Genomic DNA, 25,289 nt, shown 5'->3' on the forward strand with positions numbered 1-25,289 from the left:
TTAGAGCAATGAATATTACACGAGAATTGGTTTAAAATCACGGCGTTTGCTTAATTTTATAGCATTACAAATATAAAAACCATTGAATGTGAATTTTTAAGATGTAATTTTATTTATGAGAACTAGTTAAACCTTTCATATGACACACGCATAGACCTACCACTCTAAACTTTTTTTTCTAAAGTTATATAGGATTTACTCTTGAAATGTTAAAAGTTTTATCAAAATCAAAGCATATGACGATTGAGATATTTAAGGTAAAAAAAATATGATCTTTATATTTTTATAACAGTATAGTAGAATAATTCACTAGCTATCAGCTAATATATTACAAGAATCCATCAGAATCCATCCATGAACTACAGTCCTATACTAAATGATCTTCCATAAGATATTTAATCAAATTTATCATTATAAGGAAGCTCAGAACTCAGACTAGATTGAGTTACAGATCTGAAATTTCATTTTTGAGTGTCAAAGTAACATGTTATTTCACATACAATTTTTTTTTTCAAATCGGTTAAAAAAATACAAATAATGTCAATTTTCAATGGAATGGTATAAATATGTAACTGCAATGTAAAAATTGGGCATTTTGTTTGTAAAATACACGGTTTGTTAAGTCAACCGCAAGGCATGATAACATGATAAAAATACCGCCGCTACCTTAATTTTTAGTTTTAAAGCACTGCAAAAAGCAAAAAAAAAAAACTATATTTCGTATTTCAAATTTTAGGAATACCCTAATCTATGTCTGAAATGTTTATGACTATGGTGTTTATTTTTTGATAATTATAATGGCATTTTAACAGATTTACGTACGGCAGCGATTGTCTTCATCATAATCATGCGGCCCCACTGTTGCCTTTTTCGACACGTTGGTCCAAATTTTATTTTAAACATTTAGAATAGTTCCTCAGTTTTTTGGAAAAAAATTACAAAAATCCATAACTTTTCTCAAAAAAATAAATTTTTCGAAAAAAATTTAAAAAATCCATGACTTTTTTCAAAAAAATTAACTTTTTGTAAAAAAGTTTAAAATATTAAATTATTTTGGAAAAAAGTTTCAAAAATCAATAAGTATTTACAGGAAATTTCATTTTTAGAAAAAAAAATATATTAAATTTTCTAGATATAAGCAAAAAAAAAAGAGTGGGGGTATGTAGTTGAGATTTGTTTTAATTTTTTGCACAGACAACTTGAAGCCCAAGTTTCACATTTGAGAAATAGGGTAACAAAATTATAAATTAGGGGGCTTTTTATGCATTCGTATTTACAATAAAGACAATATCTGATCAAAAAGAAACCATTATCATTTATACCGTGGAGTTCATCACACTAAATATTTATTTTAGAACTCTCAAATTAAAAAAATATATATGATACAAATCTATAAACTATATCGAAATGATGAGACAACAAAATTTACATATTGAGCTTCTCGAAATTATATTAACTATAAAATACTTATATAAAAAAGAAACCATTATTTTGTTATTCGAAATTCAGTTATCAAATTTATTTTTTTTGTTACACATTTCCACAACGTTTGTATAATTAGTTTGTTTTGGCATAATTTTGATAGGAAAAGAGGTTAGACTTCTTTTGGTGTGCTCTATGATTTTTTAGTTTAGTAATAAAGAGAATACAATTAGTAAAAAACTTTTACAAGATTCTTTATTTTTCTGAAATAGTTATTCTTTACACAATGCTAACAAAATACATTTGAAAATTGAATTTGGGTGCCAGCAAATTATTAAAAAACTTATACGGATAGATGACGCGTCATAATTGGGCCTGGTTCATATAATTGAAAGAAAGAAAGTCTACGGTAAATGACATTTACATAGGCAGAGATTACTAATACTGCTCAAGAGAAAAAAATGTTACAAAATAGAAATAGTAGAATTTGACCTCCTAATTCTAAATAGGTTCTTAGTTATACTCTATTATTTTCAGGTCCTTCAGAAAAAGGCTATAAAGTTGTTGTTTTTTTTGGCTATCTTTAATATTCAAAGCTTTTTTTACCACTTTTGTTGAAAATATGGATAAATTACATTTATATGTTTCAAAGGCTAAGGTTAAACAATTTTTAAAATGTATCTATTATTTTTAGAACTTAAATTATCTTTGTTTAAAGTTGAAAGTTAAAGGTTTATAGCTCCAAAAATGATAAATATTAAAATATCTCATCTGATAGCTGAATGTCTGAACTATAATTTAACAAAGCCTCCATGCAGAAACCCCTATATAGGTATGTAATATTTCGAGGATACAAATCATTTTTGGATTATCTTATAAGATAAATTTATTTACTTATTAAAAGGTCCTATAAGAAGACAAGAAGATAAAAAAAAAGGCTAGAAAAAGAGTGGGGGGATCTCAAACATTTTGTCGCATAAGTTGAAATAATTAATTAAATGTGGGACTTCGTCACAGGGTGAATACAAAATTTGTCAGATTAAACAATTGTCTTTAATTCAGATGAATTTTCCCAATTTAGAAGAATCAGATCAGGATTTGGAACTACTCATCCTCCAAAATTACCATTTCTATCATATGATTGGAGACGTTCAATCAGAAGTAATTTTCTCCCATGTAGCCTAATACCCCGTTTACGAGTTCTCGCTTGAGTTCCATAATACCACCACAGAGCAAAAGACCTGAGAAAGAGTTTACAATAATGACTACTTCATTGGGGATCCAACCATACACTTTCTAAATATGTTTATAAGGTACTAAAATGTAAAATAGAAACGTAATTATTAAATAAGAAAAGATCAATACAAGTCGGAATTATATGTAAAAGTTACATGAATACAATGTAACATTGCATTAATGATTCAAAAGATTCCCTACATCAACTTAATAAAAGTAAATAAAAACAAGAGTGATACATAACCCTTCATACAGTATTATTGATGATACATATAGCAAATTTTAGTGAATTTTAAATATTAAAAGGTTCAATTATTCTTAAAAACAATTAACGTTTACTTTTTTTGTAATTTTCATCAAATTAAACAATGATGCTGTACATTTTATCGTAAAAGATATTAATGATATATCTATTTTCTGTATCATAAAATTATTTAAACTATAATTCTTAATTAAAGATTTATTTTTAGAGGTTCCACTTTTCGAAACATCTGCTTAGTAGATTAGATATTCAAAATCAGTATTTGAATTATTATGCTTAGAAATCATATTATTAAGAACAATATCAATATGAATGTTCATGCTTCTAGAACTATGTAAATATTTTTTCTATGGTACTGAAACGTAGCAATGCAATTTGTTTTTTTTATTCCTAGGAATATTTTTTTAAAAGTAACAGCTATTAACAAATTAAATTAAGAATAAAATTTATTACAATTCTACTGTATAACAATGATTAATTAAATAGTATTTACACTTTCTTGATGAATATATTATATTAATGACATATATATTCAGTTTTCTAGGGACAAAGTATGACACACCATCCTTGGATTATTTTGAATTACGTTGTTTACATATCACACCCTATTAGAAATTAGAAAATATTAGTTTCTATCTTATCAAAGTGGTTATTGCCTACATGGAAAATATAGTTTCTGGAAGTGGAATATTTATATTTGATGGTCTAATTATCTTTTTGATATATTTTGGGAATTTTATCATGTGGAATGTTTCAATCTGAAAGTGAAAAATAAAAATATTTTGTGTGATATATTCAATTATTAATCAGCATCAAGTTATTGCTTTTTAATAAGCACTCTGGAGAAATTATTATTTTCAACTCAATATTCGTAGATTCAATTCGTGGTGACTCGTAGAAACGGAAATATACATTATGTAAATGGACTTGAAAATACAATTCTTAGGTCCAATTGAGTAGTTGTAATTCTATAATGTTTACTTAATTATAATCAGTGCCACTCCATCGGACCAAATAACGGTGCTTTAAAAAAAATATTTTACCTATTACAACAACATTTTCATATGAGACACTTACATCTTTAATTAAGGTTATATTTTACTCTTGAATAGTCTATTTATAGGTATGTTTCCATAAACGCAATTAGATTAGAACTGACTCATCAGGTAGATACAAGATGAAGCTTGCTATAATCTTTTTTTTCGTATGGATAATCCTTTCCTCAGTTCAAAGTGAACTTTCAAACGCTGTCATTAAACAAGTATTCGTAGGAACTGAAAAGTTACCTATGACTACAATAACGACTACGACAATAACTACGACTAAAACATCTACAACAACAACCACTACGATGACAACTACAACGACCATCATACCTTTGTGTATATAAAAAGCAAAGACCACACAAGGCTTGATTATTCAAAGTAGTTCTTCTAAAAAGAGAGACATATCAAGGTTTCTAAATGTATCGATCTTGATACATTATCAAGAAAAATTACTTATGATTTAGTCTAGAAGCTCATCATCCGCTCCCTTGAAGGACAAGTAGCAGAGCTGTCAAAAACGCCCATTCTTGGAAGATTCCCATAAACTCATCTTAATTCCTCACATAATTTATTACTAAAATAACCAAACTATAGTTAAGAGTTATTTATTAATACTAGAATTAGAATATATGTATATTCAGTATTCTAAATCTACTTTCTGCATTTGTGACTCAAACCTTTTTTATTAATACACGAATACATGCAGTGATGGGCGAGTTAACTTATTTGTTTAACTAGTAAAGATAAAATTAATTATTATGTTATTTTTAATAACAAGTTGAGTTAAAGTTAATTTCTAATTCTATAAAAATTAACTAGTTAACTGAATGTAAATTTCGATTTTAATTTTGTAACTAGTTAAGTTTTAGTAAATTTTGATATTAATTATTGTGACTGGTTTAGTTTAAGTTTAAGTTTAAAACTTTGGAGTATTTTAAGTTACATAAACTCAGCCAACCTTGGTTAAGTTAAAATTAATTTCGATATTAAAAAATAACTATTTAAGTTCGTCAATTGAGAGATTTATCAAAGCTCTAAAATATATATTATTCTGTCTGTCTCTATGTATGGGATTTTCTCTATATCCAATTGAACAATCAAGAAAAAAGTACAGATTCAAACTCTCAGCAACCTTTGTTTCGAGTAAAAACCAATGCAAGATATAAACTGATTAAATGGAGGTCCAAGAAAGCTAATGTTTTAGATTTTATGTAATCTTAAACTCAGCCTGTAGAAGAACTTAGCATGTAAAGCCAATAAAACAGGTTTATTATACACATGAAGTCTATAATAGGTGACCAGTTTCCTAACAGACCTACAAACTATGACATTGAGAACATCATTTTTGTTATTTTTAAATTAGTGAAAAAACTCAGCTGAAGAAAATAGCCGGGATCTTTAAGAATATGTTTGATCTATAATACATTATAGTTTAACTCCAAATCTATCAAAACTACTTGTAAATCGAACAAACTAATAGGATTCAATTCAATGTATTAAATAATACATTTTTTGCTAAATATCTAGTTTGATAAAAGAATCAACTTAATCTACTAAATCCGATTGTGAAAATCTTTCTAATAAAATCTCTTTACTTTTTTAATAATACCTATTATGTAAGGTTAATAGTAATACAAGGTTATACCATAATGCGTGTACGACTGATGTTTAACTTCAACCACCCTTATAATACGTTCGTGATAATAGATGAGTGGTTGCATGTTTTGTCCCAATCTGTTGTTCTTGCCCAGCAATCGTTACCATACATTAAATTGAAAATTCTAGCAAAAGTGACTTCATAGACTATAAGTGGTTGCACTTTTTGTTGAAATCTGCCTGTCTTGCCCAGCAGTCGGTACAATACATCAGATTAAAAATTCTAGCAACCCAGATTACATGATGGTCTAATTTTGTATTTCTATCAACCTTGTTATTATCGAATAATATTTTTTTTTTAAATTTGAGTCGTAATTTTGAAATAGTTTGGTTTTGTAGTTTAAACTATTTCATAAGTTGCGTGCAAGGGTAACTAGGTACGTAATGACTCTATGAATCGCCTCTTTGAAGTTAACGACGGGAGCTGGCACACTCCAAATATTATATTTATTTCCTTCTTATTCTTACAAAATTTCGTCATCATGAAATTTAAGGCAAAAATAGGAGCAAAATATATTGGACTTTCTTTACTAAAAAAAGGTCAACCAGGCAAATTTTGTAGCAGAGTAAAAATCTATAGAGCAGTTTAGGGGATGAAAGAGCCCTCTCATTATAGTGAGCCGAGTCAAAATAGCTGGTTCCTTATGAAAAGCCGGAATGTCGTCACTACCATTCATGAAATTTTGAATTCTGCAGATTATTTTCATTCACAATATGTATAACAAAGAAGAACACATAATTAGAAACTGTTGATGAGGGTAGTGTGGTTTGCAAATCCAGAATTATATTTCTACTAACATAGTGTAAAGACCTCGATTATGTTATTTTGAAATGTTCCGTTTACATTTAAAGGACAGTATTTTAGATTAATTTTTAATTAATACTCAGTGCCATTGAATACACTAAAGGTTCCATCCCCTTTGACACCCGCTCCCCCTTTCCTCTTTCAATTATATATCTTAATAGTCATAGGCATAATTATAGAAAATGATTAATTTTCGTACTACAGTTATTTTAATCATAACTTCAGCCCAATAAATCTTTCTTTTTTGTGCATACTACAGATCAAACACATTAGCGGCCATGGAAGAAGGGAGGACGGATCTCAACTTACTTCAATTAAATACATAGATAGTAGCAAAGATTGCGGCTAATATTCTAGGTCCATGACTTAAGGGGATTACTTTGTTATATATGTTGGATTTATGTATTTCTTTAAAAAATCTATTTTATGGGTCATTTATGAGCTTTCCTTTACATACTTATGTATAAATTCAAGGTAACAGCAATTTATTTTAGTATCAAAGCGTCATATTGTTTTTTGAAAATGGATTTTGAGTTTCAAACAATTTCAGGGAGTATAGGGGTTTTTAAATAATTTTCTAACAAATTTCTTAAATTAAAGAAGAAAGCTCTTTTTTGTCTCTTTTGTAGTTCCAGGTCTTTAACAGATTTATGTGAATGATATTATCTGTTCATATTTGAAACTGAAAGTAACTAAGTAATAACAGGCAGCACACGATAAAATATAATGTAGCCATAACAAATTATATTCTATCTCAATTTAACGAACATTCAATTGTATAAATCGTGTGAGTTAGTTCATAAAAACGGAGAATAAGACTGATGATTTCTTGGGAAGTTATCTTCTTAATTATTTTTAAAAATTGTCTTTTAACCCCCGTGTAGTTACTCCGTGTACTTAAGATAGTAATTGATAAAGAAAATTTAAAAGTGTATAATTCACGCAATATTGTAACTATATGATTCACAAAACCTATGCTTATTGAAATAAAATATGATTTTTCATGGGGGAAAGTAACGATCAACTTGGCTGGGACATATTAAAAGTTTACTAGTACCGGGATCACGTTTGTGAACTTATAGTTTATTTTTTATAAAATAACATATCTTGTTTGTTTTAAGTTTTAAAATAAGTTTTTCAAATTATAAAACTAATCATAGTTCTTGAAAGATTCATCAAATAATAGTCGACAATGATTAAAAGACTATGAATATCCATGATTTAATTGATAAATTCAATATTATCAAATGGATCTCAAACTAATATTTATTTACTTATATACAAAATAAGAATGACATTGAACTCTCATTCACAATTAACAAACCATTGTTTAGTATTTATACAAACATAGGATCATATAAATACCATAAAAGCAAAAAAAAAAAAAAAATGCATGTAATTGTGTTAAAGATTATTTATTCACTGACAACAGTTCCCAAATATCATTGTTTTAATGTTTGGGTGCAGTTTTTTTTTATTGGGGGCCTGGTAATAGTTATTTTAGATTAAAAAATACAACTATTGATAAAATTATTGGGGGATTTTGATTATGACCCTGGCAAGAAAGTATCAAAAATGAGTTTCCACCTACAGGATTATCTTGGTTTTGGAAAAAAATTGAAAAATTAAATTTTTGTGAAAAAAAATTATGACGTTAATTTTTTTTTTAATTTCAAATATTATTTTTTTTTTGGGGACAAACATTTCAAAAACACGGAGCTGTTCAGAAAAAAACGGAAATTTTTGATATAAAATTTTTGGATAAAAATTTCAAAAATCCATAGCTATTCAAAGACAATTAATATTTATGTAAATTTTGAATATTCTTTTTTTGAAATTTTTTTTCAAATATTTTGGTATCTAGTAAGAAAAAAAAAATCAGCCCTCAAGCCATTTCCCTGTGGACGCCCCTGCCACCACATTTTGAGTAAATATAACATAACCAGTACCAAGGGGGAGTTGATTTTTTTCATAGAATTTTCCCACTGATATCACATTTTTTCCAACTCTAATATGAAATTACAATTTCATATAAAATACAATGTGGGACTCTTCCTAGATAGAAGTAGTCATAAAGATCCAATTACTTTTTTTAAAAGAAAATAGACATGTATTATTTTATTTTCTTAAGTTACTCTTTTTTTGGGATAATGCCAAGCCTTCTTATTGCCACAATCCATATTTTGTTTAATGACGATTATTTTAGATAAAATATAATTTTTAATGGCATTAAAAAATGTCAATTATTTTTTTTAATTTGGAATGGTAAAAGATCATTCTATTATTCTCACTAAAATATGGAATGACCTTTTTTTAGAATAAATAATTTATTTTTTTAACTATCACTATATTAAAACCCCAAATTTTCCAACTTTCGACAGTCTATTTTTCGAATCATGTAATTTATGGGAAGGGGGCATAACAGCCCACCTTTATTCGACGGGCCTCAATAAATTAATACAACATACAATTTAGTTTTCATATGTTTATTTCAGCAGTGACAATCGTGAGTTCGAAAAAGTAAGGGTAAAAGTTTGCATTCCACGCATGGTTGGAAGGTGCGGTAGGTGATTTTGGTTGTAATTTCTTTCTTTTATGGCAGATATGGTTAACAGGTGTAAATGGTGGTTAAAATTGATTCATTCGTAAAGGGTTGTAAAATAAAAAGATATTCGCAACCATTTAGTGTAAAAATCATGGCAATAAGATTTTAAGCTGTCAGATGCAAAGCTATTGACTAAATGGAGAAGCACAGACTTGGTTATTTATAGTTGTCCAAATAAAATGAAGATGCGATAACTTTATTTTCCGCTTTGGGCAGTGAGTATAATTGAATATTACACAGTGTTAACTCATTAACACAAAAATATACATATTATTTCGTTTGTCCTTCTCCATTGTAATTGTATTAAATTAAAATTGTTTTCAAATAAATTGCTGTTTCTTTCTTCACAGCTGTGATAAAATCACGAAATCTCAATACAGCTATATTCATGAATTAAACATTGGGAAATGTAATCTAACCTTCGGTATGCTATAGATTCAATTAGACCAGTGTTTCACAAAGTGAGGGATACCGCCCCTGGGGGCGCTAATGTGAAAAGGGTGATTGGGGTTTGTAGAGCAAAAAACTGGTGATCACATATTATTAAATAAAACGAACTAATTGATCTACAAAATTAAAAAATGCAACTACAAGGTAGAAGCAATGAATATGTTCAATATTATCCGGTTGATAAGACAGAAGTACCTTATATCGAGAATGTATTAATATACTTCATTATTGGTGCCTTTATATTTTATCCTATACTCAGTATATTATTACTCTCAAATGCAAACAGAATCCATATAATAAATATTTTTACAGGGTTCGGAAGCAAAACATGAACTGTTAATAAATGCTAATTATGTAATTAAAATAGAGAGATTTTGGGATTTTTACCAGCATATTCCGATTCTTCTGTCCTTTTTGCTTAAGTAAATAATAAAAAACATTTCTCATAATCTTTCATCATGAGTGAGCAACAAGCAAAAAGTCAGAGGATCTCGGAGCTACTGGATGCCAAAATTTAGGTGGCAGAGATTATGGACATTGTAAAGTGTTCAGGGATCCTCATTTTCAAGGTAGCCAAGATGAAAAAGGATGGAAAATACCTCTCAAGGAAAGACGGAAGTTGGGGACACAACTTGAAAAGGGATTCTGAGTTTCTATGGAATCTGAAGAAGAAGATCAAGGACGACCCCACAAAATCCATAAATCGCCTCTCTATCAAGTTTCAAGTGGACGAGGGGACAATCAGGAGGGCTAGGGAGGAGGACTTGTGGTTTTCCTCTTACACAAGAACCCAACACCACCTGTGGATGGACACTCTGAAGGCAAGGAGACTGCAGAGTTGCAAAAAAGTTCGTGCGTGGATCAAGGAAAATCTATCTGCAATAAAAAAAATTCTGACGAGAAGATTTTCGCCGTGGATCAGGTCTACAATCGTTAGAACGACAGTTGGCTTGGGGGATCACCAGAGGAGTTCAAGGGTTTTCGGTCAAAACATCCGGCCAAAACAATGGTCCTTGGGGTCGTGGTGTCCGACAGCATGAAGATGCCTCCTTTTTTTAAGGCTGGGGAAAAAACTGCAAGTAGGCCTACTACAAGATGTTGATGTTTAGCATACTGTCATGGCTCAAGATCACTTACCCAGAGGACAAAAATGTGTGGACACACGATGGTGCACCCTAACTCACATCGGCCAAATACCAGAAGTTTTGTACCTACAACATGGCTGATTTTGGGTCCTAAGACATATTGCCATCATCCTCTCCGGATTTGAACCTGTGAACTTTGTTGTGTGGAGCACTTTGGAGAGGGACACTAATCGAACATCTCACCCGAACATGGAATTCCTAAAAGACGCCATTGTGAAGGAGTGGAAGAACTTGTCGGATAATTTCATCATCAACTCCAGCAAGGATTTCGCCGCCGTTTGGAGTCTGTGATTGCTGCTGAGGGCAGCCATACTGAGTGAACATGTTCACAAAGGTCATTTCTCAATGTTTGTTTGTTTTTAAATTTCAAAATTGTTTAGAAATTAAAAAAAATATGGACATGGCCCGTGAATCAGTCCACGTTTTGCTTCCGAAGTATGTACTTAAGTTAAAAAGGTAGAATTACAGAAAAGTAAGATCCATACACTAAAACCCACATCCTTTATCCTAAGACTTCAAGAAAGTCCATAAAGGATGTCCAATAATTATAAAACTGTATTAAGATATTTTTTGCATCAATAATAATAAATTTATTGATGCAAAAAAAAAATCTTGTATTTGACCTCTTTGCTATACACTCCTATGGAAAAGACGTAATTTTTTTTAGCCTTCTTAGATTAAATTAAAAGTTAGCGGTTTAAAGTAAAGGCAGTTGCCCAAAAGGGCATTTATAATTTAGTATGTACCGTGACAAAAAATTTACTGTCTAAATGGTGGCCCAAGGAACTCCAAAGGTGTTGAAAAAAGATCAAAAAGATATTTCTTCCTACAATCAAGTGACGAAGAAGGGTCAAAATACTTTTAAGATAAACAATAATCAGGAATGGAGGAGAAGACGCGAGCAAGAAAAGGGGAAGGGGGTCTAGTGAGGAAAAATAGATTACCAAGGAGTTTGGGGGGGTTATTAACATCAATCGTTTCTAAAGATAAAGTTGAGAAAAGAAGTTGTTTAGGCATTGGAATTCAATCAAAAGGTGGGGGTTATGGGGGTAAACGCAGCCCCCTCCTCCTGTGTAAAAAAAAAAATCGGTCTTCCTGACAAAAAAAAAATAGCTCAATATTTTTATTTCTTTGAAAATTGTACTAAATGTAGACCCAAAGGAATTGATACACTATAACAACTGTATTGATAATAAAAGAGGGACGTGGACAATGATTAGAAAATGGTATGACATGTAATCAAGAAGACTATATTGTAAATGTTTCACTTATGGCTCATTTAACATCATAGAGGTTACACTCCATGAAGGAAAAAATGTTGTAGCAAATATTTATGGTCCAAATGAAGACAGAGCGGAATTATACGAAGAAATATATTACATACAAAGTAATCTTGGGAACGTAAAAATAATAATTGTCGGGGATTGGAACCAGACAGAGCGGAATTATACGAAGAAATATATGACATACAAAGTAATCTTGGGAACGTAAAAATAATAATTGTCGGGGATTGGAACCAATTTTTTGATAAAGACTAGAATAATAAAGATGATAACATAATCTAAAATCTAGGAATGTTTATAAATTATAAATCAAATAATCTCGTGGAAAAAATTAACATAGTAGAAGCATGGGAGAAGTTATATAGGAAGATACTCTCTGGAAAACGACAGGGTATGGAAAAAAGTGCGGAGTAGGTTTTTTTCTGAGATTTCAAGAACAATATCAAAAGGCATTTAAGGGAAAATATGTGACCGGGTCTTCCTGGGATAATGGGTTCTTTTTTTAAATCTCTTCTTTAACCAAACAGCACAGTTGGCCTACCTGATGCCAGAGGGAATCAGGAAAAAAAGAATTATGCCCACAATCGTTGAATTGGAGATTTCACCTCCATTATTAACCAATACCATGACTACGGCGGACCTCGAAAGCTCCTCGTTCCACTTATAGCTCTTTATCTCCTCATATGATGACGGCATGATGCTAACTGAACTACGCATCGTCAGCTGACAAGAATAGCTTTCCTATTTGGTAACCGGTTTTTTATTTGATAATGTCGTCTTCAAGGTTTAAAGTAGGCGATAATTTGATCCCCGCTCCCTGTATATAGATGTATATATCTATATTATATTTTTGTTGTTTTGTTTTAAGAGCATTTACATCGGAATGAAATAAAAATAATCTTGTAATTCTTTAACTATTTAAACCAAAAGTTTTGATAGTCATGAAACCTATTTGTCTGCTGCTTTGAGAAGAGTTTAAGGCACGAAGAATTATTGGAAATATGGTTTTGACACCTCACAATAATCCCCTCACGGTTTGCGTAGTTCCTACAACATATATTTGCTGATTGTAAGATTTGGTAAGGCTTACATGGTAACAAAAATTATGCACACATTTGTACATATATCACCAGACCAAATTACAAACTATAACCATCTCATTAATAACTCAGTTCCAAAAAGAACAAATTAAATGGCTGAAAATATAGAAGATAAATTATACAAAATTCTTCCTCCAATATAATTTAGCTTGCAGTTAAATGAGTCTATTTTACTAATAAATGAATATGTTGTTTCTCACAATGTTTTTTTTTTGTGAAATATAAAAAGTTTGTTCAAGATAGGATATATCTATGAAATCTAATAATAAATACTAAAGAAAAGTCGTTATTTGATATCATTGATAATTTTTTCAAAGAGAAAAACATCCCACTTGCTAACATTAGATGTTGTAGTATCCATGACATGTCATCATCATTGGTTAATCAGTTTCTTGAAAACTCGTACTTGGTGTACCAGCAGTACTTTGTGTAATCCGCAGGCAGCATTTGGTAGCATAAGAATCTTAGTGGCCAACTTCACAATATGAGACCCAGGCACATTCCCTCAATTCCAGGCTCTTTTCACAGCTTGGTATTGAACATTATGAAGAAGAGTTATAGCGTTTATGGCTACACAAAGAAGTTACATGGATATTAAAGGGACACTTCCTGAAAGTTTTTTATTCTTTGTTCGACACTAAAGCTGGGCTTTGTGATGATCTAAAAAACATTGTTTACAGTCAGACATATTCACAAAATTAAACTAAATTAATTTGCAGTTGCAAGCATATTATAACAATCTTTTTTAAATTATACCTGTTATCTCAAGCCTTCCTACCTAAGTGTAAGTTATTCACACGAAATTTAGCCTGCCATCAACTATACAAGCGTTCTAGATGCTTTAAATTGGATAATTGAAAATAACATTAGATTTTCACGTACAAGTATATTGTGCTCTCCTGGAAGAGTGGCAAATATATATGTTTGAACAATATCAGGATCTTTTATATCTAATAGTACCAAACTGGGTTGTCAATTACTTCTTAGAAGTTAGCAGTGAGGAAACAAGGGAGGTATAGCGAGAAATTATTTTTTATATTGAACGATAGGTACATTGTATAATTTTGCCCGCACGTCATGCTTTCCCTATCTATCTTGAAATTGAAAACAACGACAATGGATAGTTTAAGTTCAATTATTGTAACCTTATAATAATAAGGTAATAACTTCCCAAAGCAAAGAATATACTATTTGATGGGAAGGAGAAGGAATCTCAACTTTTACGAGATATTCAGACAATCATCACTTCGGGGACCATGAAAATAAATGGAAGGTCTAATTAGGAGGAGGTTATCTGTGGACTGATGGATGAGGCCGGAGGACATCAAAATTTATTAAGTAAAGCAATGCAACTTTTTCTTGTATATTTCATTAACTGTTACAGTAAAATTACATGATGAATGTAATTGGTATCCTGGAGAACAATTTTTATGCCTTCTAATCCAATAATGCATGTAACAGAAAATTTATACAAAAGTAAAAATATACAATGCAAACTCTGATAATTGTCAGATTCTACGAGGAAACTTATTCGAGCAATTATGATCGATTGAGTCGATATTCCTTTCCAACTATATTAGGTTCATCGTCTCATTATTTTTACAAGGTCGCAATAATTGATTTTAAACGATCTGCTGTCTTTGTCTCCGAATTCGAGATATAATGAGAAAGTATGACGTGTAAACAAACTTATACCATCTAACCAAAAACTACAATGAGTTCAGGATATCACACCAAGATTTTTGACTACAATAAAAAAAAGTGTGTTAACTCAATCAAGTATTGTGAAATAAGGTAAAAATATATTTTAATAGTTTAATTGTTTTCCAAAAAAAAATTAATAATTAAAATGTTTTTTCAAAAAAAATTAAAAATTGAAATGTTTTTCCAAAAAAAAAAATCTTTTTTATTCACACTGAATAGCTATAGATATTTTAAATTATTTTACAAAAAAATTTAATTATATGAAAAACTATGGATTTCCCTGGAAATTGAGCAAATTTGATATTTCAGAGAAATTAAAAATGATGTAAAATTGGCTTCTTAAAGCAATCCCGATAACTTGACCTTGTATACTCAATTCCTCACAGTTCTATTTCATCTTGGAAAGTATTAATTACTTTTAGTTTTTAAATTACGTTGGAAAATATGAAGCTTTCTTTCGAAAGCGGTTATAACCCCAAACATAATATCAATGATTTCTCCATAGCCGAGTACCTTAACAGTTAATCAATTGAAATATATTCATAGATAAGTAAAAAACATTGTAGGGCATCATCATCAAACTCGGAAAATCGTTAATATTTATTATGTTAAGAAAGAGGTTTATCTCATGTAAACATTCGACAAATCATTCAAGTCACTCCGCTCAGCTAATCAATAACCATTTGAACTACACTTTTGGATTGATTTTTCTACGCCATCTTAAAAAATCAGCCTTATACCAGTATTTTTGACGGAATCCTTCTGCGTGTTACTAGTAATACGTGTGTCAAACGTTTACCATCACTGGTCTAGGACTTACAGTAAACTTTGTACTCAGCTCTGCAATTAATAATCTTTACACAAAAGATAACCCCATTCTGGAAAAAATGTTCATATATATAAAAAAATCATAACAAAACTATTATATTGAGCATTAGTAATGATTTATGAGCAAAATGTATTGAATTTACGAATTCATACATTTAACATACATATGTATATATGTAATGATTTAAATCCGTATATTACGTATTTTCTAGAGAAATCAAGATCAGCCTAATCCATTAAAATTATATAAAATAAATATAATAGGATATATATCCTTAATTTAATAAAAAGGAATTGACCTAATAATAATATTATTAACCTTATTTTCATTTAAAAGAATGATTTTCATAAAGACAATGATAATAATTAATTAATTAATATCCATGAAAATAGGAGCATGTCAATGTTGTTTTAATAAATCTCCCATTGTAATTCAATTGATAAATTTATCACTTTCTCGCTGCATAATATTATTGTTATGGTTGTAAATCGTAAGAATTTGCGCTACGTAAAAAAAACAAAAATAATATAGTAACCTTGACAATTTGAAGAATATTTGACAGAGGAGTTATGTCACGGTGTTTCATTAAATTAGCAGTAATCATCTATACAACAGGGTCTAAAGGATTATATATGTTCCAGTTAAAGTAAGAAATCCGTTAATATGCAAAATAACTAGTTTATGTACATATACGTAATAACTGAACTAGACTATAAATGTAAAAATAATTGAACAAGACCTTTGATGTGCGTAATAACTGAACAATAATGTTAATGAGCATAATAACTGAAAATAGCTGTTAATGTTGCAAATCATTGAAGTCATAAATTTCACATTATCTTCCTAGACCCTTTCTAGAGATACAAATTCAGTCTTGGCCAATGGGATATGCAGCATGTTAACAGAGCTTGATTTAGAGTCAACGCCTTTAGTCCATTTTTTACTACAATCAGAGATACCATCCACTGCACACCCAGTTAATATCCCGACCCATAGGTTGTTTTGCATACCAACTCGACTAACAAATGGGTTGGAAGCCACTGCCAATTCATGTAATATAATCAGAAATGTTATCTACTATAGACAAGGAAGATATCACCGCCCACGTGTTGTCTTACGTTCCAACACGACTAACAAACAAGTCGGAACCCACCGTCTAGTCCAAATATGTTTATAACTAAAAGCCAAAAGTGCCCACACATTCTTAAAGAAAAAATATCGGAAAAGTAACAAATTAAATGAAAGAAAAAGTTAAACTGCACTATATTCCAACCCATTTGTTAGTCGTGTTGTCACTCAAGACAGCCCGTGGGCCGGAATATAAAGCGAGGTTACAGTGCATGGCATTTCTGATTATATTACATGAATTGGTGATGGTTTCCACCCCGTTTGGTAGTTGCGTTGTCACGCAAGACAAGAATTAAACAATAATGACAACAGCTTTAGAAAATATCAAACACTCTTCAAGTTGCTAATAAAAAAAATTTACTATTCAAATGATTACACAATACTTTATATACACTTCATACATGAAAACACAAGTCATGCTATGGCTTTAAATATAATATCAGCTATCATCTTTTAAAGTAGGAAATTCCCTGTAGGGGTCTCTTTGAATCCTACACTATACATATGTACGTACGAACTTATCGATTTATTTGCATGGGATCTTATCAAAAGTAGGGATTCGCTTGACAGACTATGCATGGCGGAAATGCATTACAAGGTAGAATTGAGTGGATTTAACTTTTAGATCGATATGTTGATATTACTACTTCTCACACAGACATAACAAATCTTCATTGCATTTTCTAACATTTCCTCTCAAACGGAGAAAGAGATGAGTTTCCTTTACATGAAACAACTTGTTTGGAATAAACATCTTATTTCTATGATCTAAGCATAAAATAGTCTTCGAAAATCGACAACACTACTTTTTAAATGTTGTTTTTTATTTTTGTTGTAAATATTTTCTTTACTTTTAATAGAAAAAAAAAGAATATACCAATAAATTTATAACCACGTTAAGAGTCTCAAGCTTCATGCCTAACGCTACCTTTTAAATATCTCACGTATTTTACGACACAATTATCAAGGCTTCAATATAAATATAAATCTGTCTCGAAAAAATGTATCATAAAAAGTCATCAGCCTGCGATTTCCAATGTATGACATAATATGTTTGAAGACGTTGCAAAATGTTTTAATATTAAATTCCACGAAAAGCCAAGCTTAAAACTTGAGAATCTTGACGTAAACACGTAAATAATGTGTTCGGGAATGTATCCCTCAATTATAAGAACTCAACATATAATTTTCAAATAACACAAAAATTTCATTTTTCAAAATAGGTAAGAGGTTCTACGATTTAAATTATTTCCTGTTTGTAAGAGAAAAAATGTCAGTAAAAGTTTAATTTGAATATTAGTAGGGCTTTAAATTAACCATTGTCCCACCGTCCAGAAAAGGCAAATGTTTTTTTCGAACAGGTAAATATAGTACTTATGCTGTCCGAACGGAAAAGTGTTCCCAATTTTGTCTTCTATATTGTTAAATCAAAATTTTGATATTCGTCAACGCCTAATAACTCCGGGTTTTACCGGATACTATTACTGGTATAATATAGCCAGGAACCGAAGAAAAAAGAAAAATAGTAACGAAAGGTGGCAAATATGTCATGCGGCAATATTACCAATGGCAAAATGTTCATGACAAAATTACCTAGAACCAAATAGCACTATTATCATAAAAAAATTGATTTATCAATTTTTTTTGTAAGTTCTGGAGGGATTTTGACAAGGTTTATATTTATCCAGGAAGCGTTTCAATTATATAAATGTGTTCCTTATTAGATATTTTAAAAATATAATTTAGTCCAGCATACTTATAAAGCTAGCTATATAACTCATCAATTACCATCATTTGAAGGTCACTGCATAGTGGATGTTGCTTGGCCTGTAAAAAGAAGCTAAGTTACATTTTAAAAAAATAACTAACTTTATGCCTTGCAAAAGATATATATATGTTTGAAATTTTGATTTTGACCATGTTTGATGTCCTATTTTAAGCCTTTTATTGATGCCATCTTTAGATACATTGCTGAACTAAAGTTTTCATAACAAAGCATGGATTTTCATTAAGAAAATAAGGTTGATTGCCTCCTTTTCCATGTCAAGTATCATATGTTCTTGAAAAAAGTGTAACTTGCGTAAGGAAATAATACAAGTTTCAGCCAAAAAATATAATAAATAATTTGTGGTACTTGTGGTGGGGACGATACAATAATTCAATATTTCATGGATGATGAATATATTGATAGAGTAACTTTTGACTTGACAAAAATAATAATTAATCAGTTTTTAAAAGGAAAAAACTAATTACAGAAGTATCTTCGCATACTGAATAAGATAATGACTATTATCGGATTAGTTTGTGTCTGGTTTACAATTTTAACCATACTTTCAGAGTGGAAGTGTTTCAAAAAATAAGAACAGCGATTGGAAGATCTTTTTTGTTCATTATTTAATAGGTCGTGGGGGGTGTTCACGTCTCCCCCTGAAAGACAATTATAGCATATCTTTTGTGTAAATTGACTTAAAAATGCATAATAATTTGTATAATCCTATATGTAATAAAGTTTGTGTTTGTTTTTTATGGGTGCCCATACTGTTGGGCCTTTAAGGCTTAAACTTTTTCATGGGTACCTATTTTGAACCTTATTAGACTAAAACGGGGATATCGATTTCGGGGGGGAAGGGGGTATATAAGGGAGACTTATTCTATACCCAAAACAAAAAAAGTGCTTTAGGAGATCAAGGAGACTATATAGGGGGTGGAGTTATTTATCAATAAGTGATTGGCGTCTCAAAAAACAACAATACGAATAAAAATGTTTTTTCTATATTTGCTCCAAATCAAAAAGAATATCTGCAAAATAAGAAATTGATGAAAATTGCACTTTACTATTATTTTTTATGTACCAAAAGGACAATGGAATATTGTATTTGTGTATAAAATACAGTTTTTAAAACTTGTATGGAGATTTGTTAGAATGTATGTAAATATAGATATTGACACATTAAAATACATTTTTAACTGAAATTTCTCATCTTCTGAATAATTTATAATTTTTAAGAAGATATATCAAAAAACAATAATTTTAGAGTTATTATTATAAAACTTATTTTAACAAAAACGAAGTGTTTTTTCAGTTCTGAAATATTTTACTTTATAATTTTGCTTGCAATAGTGAACCTGTTATCGAGGGTTTTTTTCGATAATATTATTCTCCATAACTTCTTTTATTTATGCAAGTATGAAAAAAATTTGGAACTGCATAACTATTTGAACTAAGAAATGTGTATAACTCAAGCTAAGCATATCATATTAAAAAAAAAATGGGAATATATATAAAGGGTTTTTTAAGACCCTCACATTTTACATTGATAGGTTTCGAAAACGACGTCATATTTGTAACTGTTTCTTTCACAGCTGTGCTCAGAAATAATTGTAGTTTTAGCATGGAGCAGTACAGACTCGAGCAACGCTTGTAAATTATTAAAATTTATTGCAAAAGTAGTAAGTCTTTGATCCAAACTTTAAGAGCGTTAACGCCAAATTATGGTCAACGTAATCGACCTGCAAAATCAACAATTCAACGTTTGGTGAAAATTTTTGAGTCAACATACACGCATCATAATGTTCCTGTGCCTGTGAGACAAAGAAATGCACGAAGTCTAAAAAATATTGCTGCCCCAAGCGCATCAATTCAAGATGACCCAAATTTGTCTTTTACGAGCCTTATTCAATCGTTGGGCATCTCTGTGACATCGTTGTGGCGAATTTTGCGAAAAGATCTTGGACTACACCCATATAAGATCAAGTTGACACAAGAACTGTAGCCGCTTGACCACTTCAAACGTCAGGAATTCGTAAAATGGGCTGAAAGAAAATTAGAAAATTATCCTGATTTGCAACATAAAATCATTTTCAGCGATGAGGCACATTTTTGGCTCAATGGCTTTGTTAATAAGCAAAATATGCACTATTGGGCAAGAAAAAACCCTCACGTGATTCATGAGGCGCCATTACATCCCCAAAAAATTACTGTTTGGTGTGGATTGCATGCTGGCGGTGTCATTGGGCCGTACTTTTTCGTCAACGATGACAATCACCACGTTACTGTGAATGGAAATCGTTACTGCACCATGATAACCAGGTTTTTTTTGCCTGAATTGGAAGATATGGACTTGGACGATATGTGGTATCAACAAGACGGTACCACTTCACACACAGCAAATGTTACTATCGATTTATTGAAGAGTAAGTTTGGTGAGCGTCTTATCTCTAGAAATGGACCAGTCAATTGGCCGCCTCACTTGTGGGATTTAACACCTCTAGACTATTTTCTTTGGGGTCACGTGTAAGCCCTGGTCTACACCAATAATCCGTTGACGTTAGAAGAGCTCAGAACAAATATTCAACGCGAAATTGCTGTAGTTTCAGCCAATTTATGAGGAAAAGTAGTCGAAAATTGGGTTCAACGATTTGACTTCGTAAAACGTGCACGTCGTGGTCATTCAAGCAACATCGAATTTTATTCATAAATTACCTTTAATGTCTTTTAACGGCAAATAAAGAAATCGTCGATATCTCAAATTGTTTTCGTTTTATTTAAAAAAAAAGTGTGAGCGCTGTTAATGAAACACCCTTTATATCAAGGGGGGAGGGGAATCTTTAAACTTTGTTTTTGCTACATAAATCAAGGTTCTTGTTAATAAGATAAAATTGTTCTAAAAACAATGAAAAAAAAAACATATCTTCCTATGTGTCTTAGAAGCAGAGGAAATGCAATCTGAACGTTCCAACAAATTTCGGTCTGGACACTTTGGGACGCTGGGAAGAAACCAACAGAGATTGCAAAGCAGTTCGGGTTCTCCAAGGTAACCGTCTATCCCGTTTTGAAGTCGGAGACAGTGGACAGGAAGCTTGAGTGTGGTAGAAAAAATGAAGTTCAATCTGAATTTCCCAAGGACTTTGGGTTGTATGACCGAACCGTCCACAGGAGATCAAAAAGCCTTGTGAGGATGGAGAGGCCACTTTTGACATCAGGAATAAAAGAAACCCATCTCCTCATTTGCAAGACTCTTTTGAATGAGTTTTGAAGTCTTTACACTTTTAGCCCCCCTACAGCCATATTGACACCTTTTGGGTGCATGTAGAGTGAAGGGCTGCATTGTCCGTCACCCAAATATCAACAACCTCAAGGACACCGTCAACCAGCACTGGAGTGCTATGTCTTGGTCTACATCCACAATGGGTGCAAGTCATTCCGTAGCCGCTTAGAAGCCATCATTGCTGCCAAGGTGTCTACATCGATGATTAGGGTAACCAAGACATCATATTAGTTTTTTTTTATTGACATGCCCTATTACAACAGGTTGCTGAAAACATCCTGATAAAGTTCTAGATAAACAGTGTAAAGATTTTTTCGCCGCACCCGGTATGAAATAATGAATATGAGTTTAGATTAGGTATTGTTTGCGCCGCTATAATACTTTATAAAGTTTTTAACAAGATTTAATTTAAATTTATGAGATTTATGTACAAACGACTCAAATAATTTAGCATGCTCGTTTGTTTGTAAATCATAGATGAAATTGTTTACCTTATTTTATTTTACAGACAGCGTGAAAATAGTTTTATGAATTTTACATGTGTTCTTCATCTATTAATGTCTATTAAATATGATGCCTTCAATTAGAAACTAAATAGGACTAGGTAAAAATAAATACATGGCTCAATGGTATATAATAATTTACAATATGAGTTACATCCATCCTCTTTCTTATTAATTGAATATAATAGATCTCTGAAATATAATTACAATATTTTCCCTTCACTGTTGCTATTTTAAATGAGGGGTGTTCTCCTCTTTATAGCAGGAACTTATTTCCTCTCCCTCCTCCCCCCTTCAAAAAAACAAATATTATTATTATTATCAAATAACTAAAGTTGATAATAATGTAGAAAAAAAGCGTGCAAGGAGGGGGGGGGGAAATACATATGGTATCCTTGTGATTATCATCTGCCTGCTTTATTATGATTTTTGAGGGTATAACAAAAATGTTTAATGAAGATATACTACGCATACTTAGACGTTTTTTATTCGTTACAGTAGATTTTATAACGTCACACTCCATGAAATTGTAATTCATTATGAACCTTATTCTCAGAATAATAGCTAATGAAACGACAAAGTAGAGTATTTGAAATATATTTGAAGCTCAAAGTTTAAAAAAGAAGGCTTTAATTAAATATAATCTACATACTAAAAAATAAACCATTAAACATTTAAGTTAAATATACAAAATTAAACAATTGGAATCATATAACTAATAACAATAAATTATATATACAGAATATTGAAATAACAGATTGATCCAAATAATATTTTCTTGTTCTGACACCGGAATCGAGTTAAATATGTCATAACTTTAGGTTACAAAACACAAGCGAGACGTGGAGTTTAATCAAAAAGATAATCACCCCTCTTCTTCATGTGGAAGTTGCTTTATACAATTGTGCACAGGCTAGATACATCTCTACCGATGAGATCTAACTAAATATTAATAATAAAGTAAATGTCAAAATCATAAAATTAGACAATAAATGTACTAATAAAAAAAAATGTTACAAATAAATCCATCTTAAAGATTTAGAGAAAAAGCTAATTATGTAGTAATGCCCGGCAATATTACTACTTATTAAGAGCATAAAAAAGGATATTTTCCCCGTTATTTATGCTTATATAACAACATACTATTATCATGAAGGATATATATACACAATTGCTAATTATAATACTACACCCAATGTAACTACCCCTGTTGTTGTGACCATTTAAGAAGTTGTTTTTGCTATTTAATGAGTTGTGTATCATAATTCTTGATATGTTTAGCTAAAATAGAATCATATTTTTGGGTTAGATTAAAAAAAAATTGAATACATAATGTTAGATAGTACAAAATTCAGAGTTCCATTTCGAAATTAGTAAATATTTTAAACTTGATCGTCATTTGGTGTGGATTACTCAAAACATTTTTATATGTATTTCTATAAATGACATCAGTAACAACATCCTCCATTAATTTAATGATGGTTCCTCGGGAAGGGAAAGGTTTATCCGTGTGTTTTTCCATAAATTTTTTGAACGTATATGATTAGCAATGGATAAGGTTATATTACATGCAATAATCATCTTTGTGAGGTCAGAGTTGAAGTTTGACTTGATGTATTCATCATTAACTTGATTTTTTAGATGAATATCCATGCCCTTGATAAAAGATGAGAATAATGAGTGGCGTGTAATTCTAGACAGGGGACTAAAGGCTCATTTATATCGACAAATCCGACAACCCATCTATTTAATATCCGGTAATTCTCCAAATTTCTGGGCTTTCCATCTTCAGAAATCCAGACAGAAGGCGACGTTTAGACATTTTATTCAGTTCTCTATCGAATATCACCATCTAATATTATATTAATATTGAATAATAAAGGCGGGAATGATAACGTTCTTGATTGATGGAAGATGTATATTATTTAATCAATGATACCATAAGTATTTCTTTTCCTCTCCTCGCACGCTTTTCTATTCTTATCAAAATTATCACCCTTACATATAACAGTCAGCTGATATTAATAAGGGTATTAATTAAAAAGTAACATTTGTATTGCTCCCGCCTTCTTTTTGTCCTACACAAAAATTAACGCAGTTAGCCTGATCATTTGAGGAATGTTAGCAAAGCTGTATAAAATATGTCCTAAAAAGTGGGAAAGGCTTTTTGTAATTGGTAATCTGAATAGGCTTATTTTTCCAAAGCTGTTATTATTATAAGACAATTATTATTCAAGACAGAATATATGAGAATAAAGTAATAACTTGTACGTGTGCTCATGAAAGACAGAGGAGTAACACTGAGAGTTTGTTTGGGAGCTATAAGTCCTTTTTGGACTTTGAATACAATGGAGATGGGCATCCAAGTAATTTTAGCTGATATGTAATTGCTATATACATATGAATGTCGTTTGAAAAATCCATGCAAAGTCCAAGAGGTGACGATACTCGAGCGTATGGAGGTTATGTTTAATTAGCTGCAACTCTTGGAAGGGCACACACTAACTATCAGCCAGATTGGTCTACTTCCATCTGCTTGGCGTCCGTTTGAATCGAGTAAATGGGCGGAAAGATTATGGTAACTGGCTTTTGGATTGGCAAGGAATAATCCTCATTGACTATCTGGAAAAGGGGAATACTATCACAGGTGCCTGTTACTCCGCATTATTGTACCGTATGAAACCCAAGCTGCAAGAAAAACGCCCACAATTGGCCCACAAAAAATCTTTTTCCTTACGACAACGCACAAGCTCAATTTTCAGCAGATGTGGTCGCAAAACTAATGGAAATAGGGTTCCAACTCAAGATGCTCACACCACTAGCAATATCACGAACCTTCATTCTTATGTCATCCATTACCATATCATGGATTTTATAATTGATTTCTGGAGTGGTAACCTCAATAGGTCGTCCAGAACGTTGAACCTGACTTTTGCCCATATGGCCCCCAAAATTTTTTTGAGAACCCTTATAAACTGTTATAATCGAAGGAGCAAGGTACCTATTATAATTATTTAGTCTTTTTAGTCAAGTGATGCGTTTTCCTTTCAAAAAATTAAATTTTTAA

At 30.9% G+C, this 25,289-nt stretch overlaps 1 long non-coding RNA gene across 2 annotated transcripts; it reads right to left on the minus strand.

Moving 5' to 3' along the window:
• Window positions 1-1,660: 1,660 nt before the first annotated feature.
• On the minus strand, window positions 1,661-4,064 carry LOC139905587 (uncharacterized). 2 transcript variants are annotated; one of them, XR_011780467.1, is made up of 2 exons: window positions 3,998-4,064; window positions 1,661-2,663 (listed from the first exon to the last, which is right to left on the minus strand). It is a non-coding gene; the product is annotated as an uncharacterized lncRNA (long non-coding RNA). The 2 variants fall into 2 exon arrangements; XR_011780466.1 differs by having other exon boundaries at window positions 1,661-2,738; window positions 3,998-4,054.
• Between the last annotated feature and the right edge of the window lie 21,225 nt (window positions 4,065-25,289).

Source organism: Lepeophtheirus salmonis, chromosome 5 (assembly GCF_016086655.4).
Source record: "Lepeophtheirus salmonis chromosome 5, UVic_Lsal_1.4, whole genome shotgun sequence".
NCBI classification, from domain to species: Eukaryota; Metazoa; Arthropoda; class Copepoda; order Siphonostomatoida; family Caligidae; genus Lepeophtheirus; species Lepeophtheirus salmonis.